Genomic DNA, 18411 nt, shown 5'->3' with positions numbered 1-18411 from the left:
ACAGATTCACATGAACATATCTTGTAAATAAAGTACAACCCTTTGTCCAATAACAATAGGAAGAAGCTTATACATGTGATGGACGGCCGGATATTTTGTCCATCAGAAATAAAATGCAAGGCCCAACAGATAAAAAAATCTTGATGGGTGAAAGGTGGGCCCCACCTGTTTGATCCAAAGCTCTAGGCGATGGATCCGATGGTCAGGATCTTCTGGAAGGGTACAATGTTCTCACCATTTCCCACCTACAGTTGGACGAACAATCCTAGCGCTCGGATCAGAGGTGGTGGGCCACCCCTGATCTCGAATCGTGCGAAGGTCACAGTTTCGGATGCTCTCGCGAGTCACTTGTCTTTTCTAAAAAAACAGTAAAATAACATGTGCTGACGCGGACACTCTGCACGGTGACTCGAGCCCGACAAAACGGATAGGTTTCACGGGGCGTACTGTGCGTTACGAAACGCTGACGTGGAATCCGGCACGGCACGTTGGAATGACGTGGACCGGGCGGTTGGCGTGAAGCGGCAACCGAATTTGAAAATGCTGGTACACGTCGGATGAGGATGACGTCGCGACAAAATACAACTCGGAATCTACGTGGCATTTGGAGCTGCTGCTATCCAACGGTTGAGACTGGCGCTGATTGCCAGCGCCCTCATCAACTTAAAATTCCTACGGTCGGAAGCAATGTGGGGCCGACAAAGATGCCTGTGAGAAATCCGGTCCGTTCATCATTTTCTGAAGCTCACCATAGAACAATAATCTAAAAATCAGCCAAATTCGAATCTCAGGTGGACCATTCTATAAGAAACAATGGGGATTGGATACCCACCGTTGGAAACTTTGTGGAGGCCACAGAAGTTTTGGATCATCATGATATTTGTGCCTAGAGCATATCCCACCGTTAGTAACCTCGCGAACGGCTTGGATGCCATATACGCATCATAGCCTGCGTTACAAATGTTTCAACAGTGGTAAAAACTCATGGACGGAGCAGGTTTCTCAATGTCATCTCTGTGGGCCCCACGTAGCTTACGAAGGTCTTGTGGGCGGGGGCACGCGCGTTTGGTCGTCAGGTTGGAACGCGATGACGTGTAGAAAATGATTGCCACGTTGGATATTAAATGCACCGGCTTTGAGCGGTTGTAATTTTCATGATGGCTGTAAAACCCTTTCATGTTCTCATTAAAGAATGTGTATAGCATCTCGAGCATGACTTGCTTATATTTTCAAATAAAACCCAAGCTCAGTGGGGCCCACCATGTTCTTGTTGTATCCAGTTTGTTAATCCAATTTCATCAGCTTATTTTAGGACCATTTATCTATTTCATCCGCTTATTTTAGAATGTGAGCTTAAAATTCAAGGGACACTAATAATTCAATGGACCACACAATGAAAACAATGTCATTAAATATCTAGTAAAGAAATTTTTTCTAAAGGCCATTGATATATGACATGACATGTATAATTAGCATGGCTGTACGAAAAGAAGACTAAACCAAAGTAGAAGTAGTTTTTCAAATTTAGACCCAAGCCTATATAGGGCATGGAGTTGTTGGGCGATCAATGCATTCAGTTCCTATAAATTCAATTCAAGTCGGAGAAATTGACGTTTGAAGTGTGAATATAAGTCAGCCATCACTTTTAATCTAGGTACGGTGACCGGATGCACAACCAATCAATCTTTACATAGTTGGTTATTCAGGGTCAACTGAGACACATACAGATAGCAGGGGTGGCTAACATTGGAGTGTGTGTATTGACATGGGTGTGTACTAACAAGCTAACCCCCAAAAAAAAAAAAAACTGACACACATACTGAGTCACATCCACTAGTTTCGCAAAAAAATGTATGCTTCAAAATTTTAAAAATATATAATTTTTAAAAAGTTACTATTTTTAGTAATTTCAATTTTTGTCATAATTTTTATTTTTATTTTTGAGAGTTTTAAATATTCATCTTTTTTAGAAGTTATTTGTAGTCATGCTAAAACTCCTCCGGCAAGATTTAGCTGAACCTTCTATTTTTTTCAAAATTAAGCTCTGGATGAGTTTTATTATTTTAGGTTACTTTCAATTAAGTTAAATTTTTGCTAATTTTGATAATTCTGAATTAGAGTTTTTTTTTTTTTTTTTTTCTTTAGCAGTAGTGTAATTTTTGCTAATTTTGATAACATGATTTAGCTGCCTGGCCTGCAATCAACTGATCCAGTGATGGCTATCTCTTGAATATTCATGCTCCTCTGAAATCATGTATATACATCCAATCTTTGACTGGATAAGGTGTCCACATGCCACATTTCTTAAATGGTAATGATCCATTGATACGCTGTACATGTGACATAAACATATGGCCAGACAAATCATGGGCCCATCATGGATGGAGGAACATCGCTTGAAAATTACACTGATCAGATGATGCTAACCATCCGATTTCGCCGATGAATTTGGACTGCTGACCATTTGACAGCCACTAATTGAATGGTTATGACCATTTGATCAGTTTGATTTTTGGCCTCTGCTCTATCCAGAGTGGGCCCTCAACTTGGATGTTCTAGGTTGACATCCGTTTATAGCATGTGTACAGTTGATGAACCATCACCATTTGAAAAATGGCAGCAAATGGATAGTCTGGACAACACTTGAGCGATACCACTTGTAAGCATTACCAATAATCCCCACAGGCGATTACAAGAAGCAGGTGACATGTTACAAGTTTGTTCTTCCACGATATGGCATTTAGAGAGAAATAATCCGAATGCAAATAAGGCTTAGATGATGATGATGATGAAAGAATTCGCCGCTCAGAACTATAGCGGGGAAGCAGAGATTCCCCGTAACATTACTTCAGAGAGGGGGACTCTTTATAATTAAATAGGGTTTTCATTTGTTTTACCCGACTATTGTAGAATCATCTGATCTGCCACTGCCATCTCATGTACATATTTTAGTCGAAAGGAGTGGACTGTTTCATCTGACGGTCATAGAATTCTCTAATCCATCTCATTTCTCTTTTATCAGTCTGAAGAAGAGGATTCTACCCATCAGACGGACTCTGTGATAGCATTTTGAATGCCCCAACAGCAATTCAAAACTGAATTTGACATATTACAGGCTAATGGCTGCATCTTGAATGATCCTCCAAACTCCTTTTGATCTAACATGATTTAGCTGCCTGGCCTGCAATCAACTGATTCAGGGATGGTCCTCTCTTGAATATTCATTCTCCTCTGGAATCATGCATATCCAATCTTTGACTGGATAAGGTGTCCACATGCTACATTTCTTAAATGGTAGTGATTCATTGATATGCTGTACATGTGACATAAATATATGGCCAGACAAATCATGGGCCCATCATGGATGAAGGAACATCGCTTGAAAATTACACTGATCAGATGATGCTAACCATCCGATTTCGCCCGATGACTTTGGACTGCTGATCATTTTGTTTGTGCTGACCATTTGATCAGTTTGATTTTTGGGCTCTGCTCTATCCAGAGTGGGCGGCCCTCAACTTGGATGTTCTAGGTTGACATCTGTTTATACCATGTGTACAGTTGATGAACCATCACCATTTAAAAAAATGGCAGCAAATGGATAGTCTCGACAACACTTGATCGATACCACTCGTAAGCATTACCAATAATCCCCACATGAACAAGAGCCGTTGCTGAAATGATGGAACCGGTTGGTGTCCCTCATGACGATCTCCCTCTCCATCACCTTTGAGACAAGCTTGATGGCCGAATGGCAATCGCCACACATCCTAATATTCTTCTTGATTCGAATAGTCGCTCCAGGGGGGGTATTGAGAAGCGCAAACGCAAGAGCAAGCTTCTCGCTGTGGTACTCCAACTTCGCTTCCCTCTCCTGTTGATCCACGAACAAAAGCACATAATTTGTATCTGGGATGTACCCAACTTCCTTGATTTTCCCACTTATCATCTCCCACATCCTCTGTATCTCTTTGATTTGTGGGTGCGTATCATCATTTGCAACGAATATGTGTACTGAATTCTCAATCTCCACCCAACTACAAGCAGGCTCTTTCTTCACCCCACCTTCTTTCATCATCTTCCTCACTCTTGCTGCATCGCCCCATCTTCCCGCTGATGCATAGATGTTAGAAAGTATCACGTGTGGGCCGGAAGCGCAAGGATCAAGCTCGAAAACACGTTCCGCTGCAAATACCCCCAACTCCATATTCCCATGCATTCTACAAGTGCCAAGAAGAGCTCCCCAAAAAGAGGCTGTGGGCACGATCGGCATTTCTTTTATGAAGCTTTCTGCTCAATCAAGGAGACCTGCTCGACCAAGAAGATCAACGATTGTAACGTAATGCTCGACCTTTGGCTCCACCTTATACTTCTTCATTAAATCAAAATAATACTGTCCTTCATTCAGTAGCCCACCATGACTACAAGCATTGAGAACACAAAGAAAAGTTATCTCATTCGGTTGGATCCCAATTCTCAGCATTTCTTCGAACTGATGGACAGCTTCTCTCCCAAGCCCATGTTGGGCACCAGTAAGCATTGAATTCCAAGAAACGACGTCCCTTTTATCCAACCGATCAAAGACTTTCCTTGCATCAGTACTACCAGATTTCGCATACATGTCAAGGAGTGTAATACCAACAAAAGCAACAAGCTCACTGCCTGCTTTTATCATATGGGCATGCACTCATTTCCCTTGCTCTAAAGCTCCAATGCTCGCACAAGCACTGAAAACACTAGAATATGTGAAATGGGTTGCTTCGAAATCAGCCCTATGCATCTTCCAAAATTGCCTAAGCGCATTCTCTCCTTCACCCTTCCGAGCAAACCCCGCAATCAAAGCATTCCAAGAAACTTCGTTCTTAGATACCAATCTGCCAAACACCGAATGAGCTTCCTTCATGTCCCCACACCGAGCATACATATCCAAAAGAGCACTCCCCACATAAACATTCAAGTCACAACCATACTTAATGCAAAACGCATGGACTTGTCTGCCATGCTCATCGCCTGGGGCAGCACCAGAAGCCTTCAGAAGGCTGGCAAATGTGAATTGGTTAGGTTTCAATCCATGTTCAAGCATCCAAGGGAACAATCCGAGCGCTTCCTCTGCTCGATCGTTCTGAGCATATCCAGTAATCAAGGCAGTCCATGTAACCCTGTCCCTCAGGGGCATTTTGTCAAACGCCTTCTGGGCTTCGGCCAAACTGCCACATTTCATATACATATTGGTAATGGTGTTCTGTATGAAAAGATCATATTTGAATTTGGATTTTTGGAAGTGGGTGTGGATGATTCTTCCCTCTTTCAATTTCCCCATCTGCGTGCACTTCTTCAGCAATCGGTTGTAGATTTCTTGGTCCGGTTCGATTGAATGACGGTCGATGAGGTCGAGAATGTAAAGGCCTGTTTCTGAGCTTTTGCTCTTGCTTTTGCGCAAGAAGTCCTCTTGGATGATCGGACATGGGTTTCCGCCATCGTCGCCCTCTTCAGATACGTCCGAGTCTGTGAAGGTCGGCTCAGTGGCAGAGGTGGTAAATTGGACAGGAATCAGGGACAGAGTAGTGGGTTTTGGAGTGTGGGTGAGTCTGATGGAGGAGAAACGATTGGAGAAGAGAAGCTTCTTCACTTGAGAGAGAGAGAGAGAGAGAGAGAGAGAAAGGGAAGCCGTTGGCGTTTTTTGTTTTTTTTTTTTTTAAAGCTGTTCAGTTTACTTCCGTTCGGTTTGCCTCCGTGCAACTGATGCTCACGGTGTGTCGCCACCCTCTGGGGCCCACATGGTGAGAAGGTCTGATGGTTTGAACCGTCCATATTCTCAATACTTTCATAGATGAACAGTTTTTTTTTTCCCCAATATTCACGCTATAAGAATGATCTAAACCTTTGATTTTTATAGTTGAAATCAAGCATTTGAAAATTTCTTTCTATTGTTCCAAATTCATCTAAAGATAGTGATGGTAATTATTATCCATTCAGCTCAATTTTCTTATGATGATCTGTATGGAAGACATTACGAATCATGGACGGTTCAGATGGTTGGAATACTTAGTAGTACGCCCAAGTGGACGGTGATAGAGGCTTGCTTCTGAGTCGCGTTGTACGGGAACATTAATATACAGCATTTCTATTTTCTGCTCATGTGTTAATCATGTGAAAATCTAACCCGTGAAATTGGTAGGCCATACCATGAAGATCAGTTGGAGTGGAAGTTAGAGCAATCCGCTCATTAGAAAGCCACACGTGGACATTGAGTCTAACCGTCGGCTCCGCAATGATTTTGACCGTGTAGCGTCCATTATCAATGGACTATCTTGGTTTCCACCAAGCAAGATCTTTATTATGTGCCCCACCATCTGGACGGTTCAGATGTTATGAACAATGCGCGTCGGTATGAAGAAAGCATTGTATGTTAAAGTTTCCTTTCAAATGCATGTGAACATTTCTCTTGTTATTGAGGTATTTATTACCCATCTCTCATTAATCCCTCTCGTGCATCTGGTTGGCCCCATGATGGATGGGAGGTGGACCAGAAATTTCATTCATCAACCCATCCCAACTATAATAGCTATGAAGCTTCCTTTTCATTGCTTATGTATGGTTGTTTTTTTCTTTTTAGTTCTTTACTTGTAGCCATTCATTTGAAAAGTATGGTACGATTACATCGTTGGATACAATGCGTTGAAAACAATAGATAATATTTAGAAAATAAAATTAAGTAAGAAACAATAATTTATTTGTTTAAGTTAGAGGGGTGAGTGAATCACTCGGCTTGTATTGCATTCCAAGTGTAACAAGAAGACTCGACTAATGACCAAACCTAGTCTTTTAACCATGTTATGAAGTGGAGAAGCATATATTTTTTTTTTTAACACACCCTCACACCTACACACACCACAAATGGGTACTTGAATCCATGACCTAGTGTTGAAACTCTTGTGGATAAGCATGTTGGGGACGCGACAAGCCCTAACACGACTTGTCCAACAATGAAGCAACCTCAGACGGAATCATACAAAGCAATAGGGAAAGAAAAATTCAAGTAACCAGAGATAACATATGAATTTTACATGAAAAAACTCTTGCGGGGGGAAATTACGACACCAAGCAACAAATAATCTACTATGAACAGAAAGTTACAAGAGATGGAATAACTTACAGATGAAAAACCCTTTCTTCTCCCTCAAAACCCTTGAAAACGTGCTAAGATGTTGCAAAAATATTGATTTATATAAATATATTTTAATACAATATAATATATAAAAGTATTTAAAAAACACCTTTTTGTAGGTTTTTGAGAGTAGTCCTACATTGGAAAAAGAAGAGAAGAAAAAGTGGTTTAAATGAAAGTGTTGGACTATTATAATATTTGCTTACCTAGTCCGTTGACCATGGGATTTGCGTGTACGCACTGGACCATGCGCGCGCGCTCGGGCATGGGCACGGTCACGGGCTCGGTGCGAGGGCGTGGGCATGTGAGGCAGTGTGGCTGTAGAGGCGCTAGTGGCGCACTTTGCACTTCGCACGTGCGAGCGACTCGGAGCGAGATGTGTGTGAGTCGTAGTGCGACTAGGTGGCTAAGGTGAGTGGCTGGTTGGAATGGAGACTAGAGGACTGAGAGAGAGGTCCTCCATTATATATAGAGAGGCTGAAAAGAGCTGTTGCAGGAAAAACTGTAACAGCTGTGCCATTAGTGCAGGGTTTAGCAGTAACTGCTGCATGGCTAGCCCAACAGCTAGAAAATGGCTAGCTGCTGTCTCACAACAGTCAGCATGCAGGAACTTAATGGCTCATGCATAACAGTCAGTAAAACGGCCATAAAATGGCTAGTTTTCTCCAACAGCTAGAAAACGGTCACAGAATTTATTTCCCTGGACCATAACTTCCAGCCACCACAGCCTATATAAACAAGGCCTGGATGGGTTTCCAAACCATCTCAACCCACTCCAGTAGTCCCATACGAACCAAAACATCTCCTCTCCTACAGACCAAATTATCAGCAGTATAGTAAGGTTAATCAGATCCATTGCTAGAAGAACAGACCAATGGTGTGGTCTAGAACGGTTCAACTGAACCAGTAGCTGAAGAACTGACCGGTGCGGTGGTCTAAATCACTACTTCTCTTCTCTTTTTATTTTTTGGAAATTTTCTTTATTGTATTTCTGCCAGACTGAGTGTAATAGAGTTCCATTTGGTGGGCCTTCATATTTGCTAAACGCAGACCCACACCAGGCTTGTCGTATCCTAGAAGTGGTTTGCCTGTAACCTATTAGCATACTTAATTCACTTGAGTAGGGGCAAATAACGCTTTAAGGACAGTGTCCCAGGCGTGCTTCAGCCTGTCCTTATTCAAGCTAATTTTATTTTCAGTTTCCACATTATACAGAAATAATATAAATCTGTATAATTTCCAACAATCTTAAAACGTTATTTTGATGGAAGCCGACAGTGTTTCATCCATCAAGTTAATGAATCAGGACTTGATACGTCTTGATCGGTTCGATGGAACCAATTTTACGAGATGACAAGATAAGCTGAAATTTCTTCTGATGGCACTGAAGATTTACTACATAATAGATCCAAATCTGCAAGCACTACCTAAAACATCCGACACAGACACACCTTAACAGGTAGCTGCCTGCACCAAACGAGCTGAAGACGAACTCTTGTGTCGAGGACATATTCTGAACACGCTCTCCGACCGCCTATACGATCTGTACCAACAGACGTCATCAACAAAGGAGATCTGAGCCGCTTTGAAGTTCAAATACAAGGCTGAAGAAGAAGGCACCAACAAGTTTCTCATCGCTAGGTATTTGGACTTCAACATGGTAGATAACAAATAGTTGCTGCCCCAAATCCAAGAACTGCAGCTAATAGTAAACAAAATCAAAGCAATCAAAATTGATCTTCCTGAATAATTCCAAGTCAGGACTATAATCGCCAAATTGCCACTGATGTGGAAAGACTATCGAAAGAAGTTGCTGCATAAAACTGAGGACTACACACTGGAACAAATCCCAAAATACCTCAGAATTAAGGAAGAATCCAGTAACTGCGACAGAAAGAATGACAACGGGAATGTCTCGTCCAAGGTACATGTAGTACAGAATACTAGTAACAAGAATCCCGATAAGGACGATTCCCTAAAATCCATTAAAGGAAAATTCAAGAAAAATGCCCAAAAGAAGAATGAAAAGTTCAAAGGCTCATGCCATGTCTGTGGGAAAACCGGGTACTATGCTCGAGTATATCGATATCACAAATCTAAAAAAGAGGCAAGTGTAATAGAAGAATGCGATATTGTGGCCATGATTACTGAGGTGAATACCATCCAAGGCAAAGTTCCAGGTTAGTGGTATGATATTGCCGCTACAGTACATGTGTGCTATGACAAATCAGCCTTCAAAACCTATGAGGAATTGACCGATGGTCAAGAAGTCCAAATGGGTAATGAAGTCTAATCAAAGGTCGTTGGCAAAGGAACTGTCGAACTGATATTCACCTCTGGGAAGACAGTGATTCTGACTAATGTACTGCACGTCCCAAATATGAGACGAAACTTAGTTTCTGGGGATCTTTTGGGTAAACCAGGCATAAGGGTGGTGTATGAGTCAGGAAAACTGATTCTGTCCAAAAATGAAAATTTTGTTAGAAAAAGATATGCTTGTAATGTGATGATTAAGTTTTCTCTAAATAAAAGTAGCACTTCTGCGTATATGGTTGAATCTGTTGGACTGTGGTATGATAGACTAGCCCATATAGGGTATAGTACCTTGAAGTTCATGGCTAAGAATGGTTTAATTTTATATATAGATAATGAAACCAATAAATGTGAAGTGTGCATACGATCCAAAATGATGAAGAAACCTTTTCCAAGTGTTGAAAGATCGTCTTAAGTATTGGATCTTGTGCACAGTGATATCTGTGAATTAAACGACATTCTTATTCGTGGAGGTAAACGGTACTTCATAACCTTTATAGATGATTACTATAGATATAGTATGCTTATTTATTAAAGAGCAAAGATAAAGCATTGAACATGTTTAAAATATATAAAGCAGAAGTAGTAATCAACTAAATAAGAAGATAAAAATTCTCTGTAGCGATAGAGGAGAAGAATACTTCTTCAATGAATTCGATAACTTCTGTGAAGAACATGGACTGATACATCAATATACAACGCCATACACACCTCAACAAAATGAAATAGCTGAAAGGAAGAATAGAACATTAGTAGAAATGGTCAACTCAATGCTGATAAGAGCAAAGTTGCCACTAAATCTATGGGGTGAGGCACTGTTTGCAGCGTGCCATATAGTAAATAGAATTTCGTCAAATGTTGAGGGTCAAATATTGCATATCAGACCCAGTTATTGCTTGAATTTATGAACATGGTACCGTTTAATAGCCCATTTTAATCATGTTTGTGTTGCAAGGTGTAATTGCGAGCTTGGACTGGATCGGGATGCTAAAAGCACGGATTTAATGTTCAAAATGCACCAAGGCAAGGGATGGACTCCAGGGGACCAAGATCGACGGAATTACACGTCAGGGATCCGCGAAAATCGAGAAACTGAAACTCAAGCGGCCTGAAAGTCAGCTAGAATGCAAGATCACGGGGTTCCCACCATCCGTTCAGCTCAAAACTTCATACATAGCCAAGGGCCCACAAATTAATCGTACAAATAAAATTTCAGCCATTGGATCCCTCTAGAAGTGGCCCAACGCTCAGATCAGTTCACTCCCCAAGTATAGGGTTGTGATGTAGTAATAAACTCGGTAAGACCGAGGTCGAATCCCAAGGGACTGATACCTGTACGTTATCTGAAACTAAGTAGAACTAGAACTAGATTAAGATGTAATCTAAATCAAATAGAATTTAAGGAATAATTATGGAATAATTATTTAAAACTTAAACAAATCAGGGAAGGAAAACTAGGGATTCAGAGGATCCACTTGTAGAGATCAGGGAGATCTTATGGCTGCATCAAACATTATGAAAATTAAGCTGAACTTACTTGATCTAGTTTTCACGAGATGAAAGGTATAAGAATTAGAATGGATTCCATCACCAAACCATGCCCAGGAGACAAAGCAAACAACAAAATTAAACTAATTACCAACCAATCAACAATACATGAAGGTTAGGAAGGGTATCGTCATCCGACCATGTCTATGAGACGATGGCGAACAACAGGGCTTCCTGACGTCATAAATATAAAAAGGAGAAAGAAATACTCAAAGCCATCACAGATCTATTGTAATTTCAGTCACAACAAACTATTAAAAACTGAAAGCATTCCATGAAATCAAACTATTATCAAATTCAATTCAATGTAAATAAAAATCACCAGCTAAAAGTCCCCCTTCAAAAAAATATAAAATATCTCCATATGAAACATGAAGAGGTAGAAAACCTAACCTAGGATATCTAAAAGTGTGGGGGTGTCTTGCATATTGTAAAACCCCTAATCCAAAAAGAACTAAGTTAGGACCAAGAGCTATTAAGTGCGCCTTTTTAGGGTATGCACAAAATAGTAATGCGTATAGACTTCTAGATATAGAGTCTAATACAATAAAAGAATTAAGAGACGTTAAATTCTTTGAGAACTCACTATCCCCGGAGTCAAAGGATAGTGAAATCCAAACTCCTAATAGAGAACCGGATAACACAGCTCCATAAACAGTGGAAGCTCCTGTTGAACCTCGTAGGAGTCAAAGGACAAGAATAGAAAAGAGTCTAGGAGATGACTACATAGACTCATAATGCATCATTTTCAATCTTATAGAAGGAACTAGATAGAGAAAATGTTATAAGACAAATACCTATAGTAATGACTATAGAAGATGATCCTAAAACATATAAAGAGGCTATATACTCTAGAGACTCAGCTTTCTGGAAAGAAGTTATAAACGATGAAATGGAATCCATAATGTCAAATTAAACATGAGAACTATTTAACTTACCTCCAGGTTCTAGACCCATAGGTTGCAAGTGGGTATTTAGAAAGAAATATCACACTGATGAGACTATCCAAACATTTAAAGCTCGACTAGTAGCTAAGGGTTTTAGACAAAAAGAAAGGATAGATTACTTTGACACATACTCTCCTGTAGCTAGGATAACATCCATTAGGATATTATTTGTGCTAGCTTCCATATATCATCTTCACATCCACCAAATGGATGTAAAGACTGCATTCTTGAATGGTGACCTCTATGAGGAGGTATACATGGAACAACCTGAAGGTTTCGTTCTACCAGAAAATGAAAACAAAGTATGTAGATTAGTCAAATCTTTATATGGATTAAAACAAGCACTAAAATAATGACATGAAAAGTTTGATTTCAAAATACTATCTCATGGTTTCATGCATAATATAGCTGACAAATACATATATTCTAAAGTAGATTGTAGTTATATCGTTATCATTTATCTATATGTTGATGACATGTTAATAATAAGTAATAAAATGGAAGGTATGACTGAAATAAAGAGGTTTCTATCTTCCGTATTTAAAATGAAGGATCTTAGACAAGTTGATACCATCCTAGGTATCAAAGTTAAAAAATATTGTGGGGGTTATGCTTTGTGTCAATCTCATTATATTGAGAAGATACTAAACAAGTTTAATTATCTAAATATAAAGGAAGCAAAAACCCCATTTGATCCAATTATCAAGCCAAAAGAAAATACTGGAAGAACAATTGCACAATTATAATATACGAGTGCTATGGGGAGTCCTATGTATGCTATGCAATGCACTAGACCTGATATCGTATATGCTATAAGTAAACTTAGTAGGTTTACTAGTAATCCCAGTACTGAACATTGGAATGCAATCAGTAGAGTCATTGGTTACTTAAAAGCAACCAAAGACTTATGACTATTTTGTTCAGAATTTTCTGCCGTATTGGAAGGATATATCGATGCGAGCTGGATATCGAGTGTAGGGGACAACAAGTCTACTACAGGATGGGTATTCACCCTAGGAGGTGCAACTGTATCTTAGGGATCCAAGAAACAGACTTACATAACGCATTCGACTATAGAGTTTGAATTTATAACCCTGATTGCAACATGGAAAGAGGCTGAGTAGCTAAGGAATCTTCTATTAGAAATTCATTTCTATGTAAAGCCTATATCGATTATGTTACTACATTGTGATAGTGAAGTCACATTAGCTAGAGCCTATAGCGGCACATATAATGATAAGTCTAGACATATCAGTCTTCGACATGATTATGTCAGACAATTGATTCGAGATGGAATTATTATTATTTTCTATGTGAAATGAAGTAATAACCTGGCAGACCCATTCATTAAATCTCTACCGAGAGAGGTAGTAAATGTTACATCTAGAGGGATGGGGTTAAAATTCTTCAACCAAAGTTTCACTAGTGATGGTAACCCAACCTAAAGTTAGAAAATCTCTAATTTTGGGTTTAATGGGTAAGAACAAGTTATTAATATGTGAAAAATTTTTCAGCACTAAATTATAAAACCTCATCCATAATAAATAAGTGTTGAGCGTTACAAAAGAGGGTTGAGTCTTAGAACTCTTAATGAAATTCAGTTTATAGGACAAGTGTCTTATAGTAATGGAGACACTAGAAGGATTTCACTTATATGAACGTAGAGATGGTGCCGTCTCTCATGAGAGTTAGGAGTTTCTCTCGGAATCGTTCACGAAATAGGATAAGCACATGACCATTAATTGTGCTGAGCAAAATTGTGGGAACTCTAACAAACACATAGCGAATATGTGTGTGGTTTCTCTGGCTCTATTATATAGGAATAATTGGTTCAACACTACGGCTACTAGTTATTTCGATAGAGTTTTGGGATATTTATATTAAGGGAAGATGATAATCGAAAGATATCTTTCTTTATGCATATAAGATGATTATTCTGGCAGAAATGTTTTACCGAGAAAATATATTTTTATTAAAATCAAGTGGGGGATTGTTGCAAAAATATTGATTTATATAAATATATTTTAATATAATATAATATAATATATAAAAGTGTTTGAAAAATAACTTTTTGTGGGTTTTTGGGAATAGTCCCACATTGGAAAAAGAAGAGAAGAAAAAGTGGTTTAAATGAAAGTGTTGGAGTACTATAATATTTGCTTACCTAGTCCGTTGACCATGGGACTCGCATGTTCCAGTGCGTAGCGCTGGAACACCCGCGCGCGCGCTCAGGCTCGGTCACGGTCATGGGCTCGGTATGAGAGCGTGGGCATGCGAGGCTGTAGAGGCGCTAGTGGCGCATTTTGCACGTGCGTATCGTGTCGCAGAGGGTTGCTCCCTTCGCGAACTGGAGCGAAACGTGTGCGAGTCGCAGTGCGACTAGGTGGCTAAGGTGAGTGGCTAGTTGGAATGAAGACTAGATGACTGAGAGAGAGGTCCTCTAGTATATATAAAGAGGCTGAAAAGAGCTGTTGCAGGAAAAACTATAACAGCTGTGCCATTAGTGCTGGGTCTAGCAGTAACTGCTGTATGACTAGCCCAACAGCTAGAAAACAGCTAGCTGCTGTCTCATAACAGTTAACATGCAGGAGCTTAATGACTCATGCACAATAGTCAGAAAACGGCCATAAAACGACTAGTTTTCTCTAACAGCCATAAAACGGTCATGGAATTTATTTCCCTGGACCATAACCCCCAACCACCACAGCCTATATAAACAAGGCCTGGATAGGTTTCCAAACCATCTCAACCCACTCCAGCAGTCTTATATGAACCAAAACATCTCCTCTCCTACAGACCAAATTATCAGCAGTATAGCAAGGTTAATTAGATCCATTGCTAGAAGAACAGACCAACGGTGTGGTTTAGAACGGTTCAACTGAACCAGTGACTGAAGAACTGACCGGTGCAGTGGTCTAAATCACTACTTCTCTTCTCTTTTTCTTTTTTTTTTGGGATTTTTCTTTATTGTATTTCTGCCAGACTGAGTGTAATAGAGTTCCATTTGGTGGGCCTTCGTGTTTGCTGAATGTAGACCCACACCGGGCTTGTTGTATCCTAGAAGTGGTTTGCCTATAACCTATCAGCATACTCAATTCACTTGAGTAGGGGCAAATAACGCTTTAAGGACAGCGTCCCAGACGTGCTTCAGCCTGTCCTTATTCAACCTAATTTTATTTTCGGTTTCCACATTATATAGAAATAATATAAATATGTATAATTTCCAACATAAGATTCTTCTCGTTCTCTCTCAGAGATTAACCCTAATTCATATTAACCTGGTTTATATAACTCTCATACAGAATTAGAAACAAAATCGCGCACTTACGCATTCCGCTTGGTTGTACCTTCGGTTGACCGAGACATCAATAAAGTCTCTCAGTCAACTGAAACAGATCTCAATCGATCAAAAACATCACAATGTACTTCGTTCGACCCAAGAATTCCTTGGTTGACCGAATAACACCGCACCAGATTAAAGACAATTTATTTGTTGTACTATACTTTTTATCGTTCCTGGAAGAACCAATTAGGGAATGACACGTGTCATTGCACGAGAAGTATAAAGCACGTCTAAGATCTTTAAAGATATTTTGAGCATGTGTTACAAAATTATAGCTGATGTCGAATAGAGTGTTACACGTCATCAATAGACGGAGAGTGACCGAAAAGCTTGAATGCAGGATGTGGTTAAGAGAAAAGCGATGCTGAGACGATTATCGGAACAAGTATCCAAGATAAGTTTGGAAGGCCAGAGTGGTGCCAAAGCCATTACTATCGACTGAACGTGGGGAGGAAGCATCTATATGACTATTGCAAGGAGATCAATAAATAGCAAAGGAATGCAATGGAGCAAAGTGTCTCATACCAACCAAATCAAACAAACAAATTATATCTATTTTTCAATCAATCCTTTATGTTCCTCAGCATAACCAGTCCTTTACAATCGTTAACGTAACCAGTGGACGAATCTTACATTAGTAGCAGTAGTAATTTAGTAGCTGTAATCCAAGTCTACGCTCATACGCTGGATGATTCTCATAGCAATACAAGTAGTTCTTATTTCGGAAAGGTTCTTTTGCAGCTACTCCCTGCTGTCAACTGTAAGTGTTTCATTTTTGTTTGCTTTAATATTTGAAAGTCCTTTCGTACGGAAGGCAATGTGTGACCCATTCTGAGAGGATGAACCCTACCCTCCAATAATCACCTGATCAACTTAAACAACATCTTACTAGTGGTTGAATAGGCAATCAATCTTCTCAAATCTTGGTCATATACGTGAAACTCTCACATATCTACCTATCTTGGTGCTCGGGGTCAAAAGTTGTTCAGTTGAAAGCGAGCCGCAAAGTCGGTTCTGGCATGCCCTCTAAAAGAGGACTACGCTATCAACAAAGCACAGTTAGCTTTTGTCATCATCCCTCTCTTAAACCAAAAATTCACAATTCAATTTGCTTGTACATCCAAATGCCGCGTTATAATCCAATTACAAACCAAAGAAACACTTTCCAAGTATTTCAATCTTGAAAACCGTCAAATCCACATACCCATGCAGAAAAGATTGCATTGGCGATAATATCAGTAATAGCAGAAGTGTTCAATGAAGGGAAGATGGTGTTGCTAGACTAGACCCCCATACCAGCATTTTTCATATGAATTGAATGTTCTTTTAACTCACAACGATTGGAAACCTGAGTCCACAAAACTTCTAATTGAATGTAGATTATCGACTGGTTCTGTTTTTAACCATTCGATCAAATGCCACTAAACTGATGGTCAGGATAATCAGTCAGCCTAACTGTTGGTTCATATCCCATCTGAACTAGCTCCCCACTATCTTGACTATTCAGACCACTCAAACAAAGCATGCAAAAGGGGCCCTGTCGATTATGGATGATAGATTGTCATGAGTCAGGACTCAAAACAAGCTTGCTAAAATCCCTAGTGGTTTAAGATTGTAGCTTGGTGCAGTGAAGAACAAAGCTATGTCAATGTTGCTCCACTCCAGTTCGCTAATACCATCAACAAATAGATGTTAGAGCTTTAGGATACCGTTGATCTAATGGGCCCTGTTGGGGACTTGCGGAGGCACACAAAGATGAATAAAGCAAAATACTTCAATCACAACAATCAAGTTTGATCACAAAGACTTCGAATTTAACGTGAAAATACTCTTATGGGAGAAAACCATGACACAAAGCGACAATAATCACTACGAAAGCAGAAAGTTATAAGAGAGAGAGAATACCCGATTCGAACAAGCCTCGAATCTCCCCTTACAAGCCCTTTGAAACCCTAGGAACGAATTAGAAAGCTTTGAGATACACCATAATCCCAATTACACCCCTATTTATAGCCTCTAGGAGAATCACAATCAAAATCGAAAACAAATCCCGTAGATCACAACTTTGCATAACTCTGCGTAACTCTATGCAATCGTTCAGTGGCGCCTTCGATGGCATCAACAGACCGTCATTGACGTCGAACCCACTTCGATGACATCAAACTAATGACCAAAATGTTCCAGCAACTAAACATGATTTTTTCAAATTTTAATGATGGCATTGACCAGGCCTTCGATGTCATCGAACAACCTTTGATTGCATCGAGTACCCTTCGATGACATCGAACAGGACACCTAAAGTATCCAACAACCAATTGGATAAATTCCAGATTTTACCGATGACATCGAATCGACTTCGATGGCATCAAAATTTGCTCGATGGCATCGAACCTGTCATCGACAAACCTATTGATTTATTGATTTAAGACATTAATCAACGGGCCCCACCATGGATGAGAAATGCTCCAAAAGTCACTCAAATCTATTTTTGGTTGGATAGGCACTGTTTAGTTATTTTTCTTAACCTTCATTTGGAGGTCACTAGTTAATGGTTATGATCTTACTAAGTAAGAGGTCCTTGGGGCATCCACCATCCATTGCGGGCCATGTCTAATCAAAATTTCAGGTCACGGAACGTTGGTTCATCTTGGTGCATCATCACAGGCCTTTTTATGCACCGCATTGAGAGATTCACCTTCTGGGTCTTACATGGATGCCCTCTCTTTTCTGCTCAGCTTCTTAGATGAAGTCAAAGAGCCGTTTGGCTAACTGGAAAGTAGTCCCTTGTGAAATGGAATCCATAAGTTTGTGTTTTTGGCATTTGGGTCTTTGTAAATAAAGAACTAGTTTTCTGTTGGAAACAGTTTCAAGCAACGGAGGCTGTCTGTTTCCTTTATGAAGGCTTGCTCGCAAAAGTCGGGAAAATAGATTCTCTACCGACGATCAAAATTTTGAATCTCTCTCCCTCTCCCAGACACAATAGTCACAATCCTTGTCTCAGAGAATTTGTTTCCTAGAAACACTTCCTTTCGGCCTTCTAAGATTCCAGGGAGCCAAATTGAATAAGGGATGGACGTGATGAGGTTGATCAC

At 39.9% G+C, this 18411-nt stretch overlaps 1 pseudogene; it reads right to left on the bottom strand.

Moving 5' to 3' along the window:
* Nucleotides 1-2651: 2651 nt before the first annotated feature.
* LOC131256015 (pentatricopeptide repeat-containing protein At3g24000, mitochondrial-like) lies at nt 2652-5819 on the bottom strand (annotated as a pseudogene).
* Between the last annotated feature and the right edge of the window lie 12592 nt (nt 5820-18411).

Source organism: Magnolia sinica, chromosome 9 (genome assembly GCF_029962835.1).
Source record: "Magnolia sinica isolate HGM2019 chromosome 9, MsV1, whole genome shotgun sequence".
NCBI lineage: Eukaryota > Viridiplantae > Streptophyta > Magnoliopsida > Magnoliales > Magnoliaceae > Magnolia > Magnolia sinica.
This window is presented reverse-complemented; position numbering and strand designations above follow the sequence as displayed.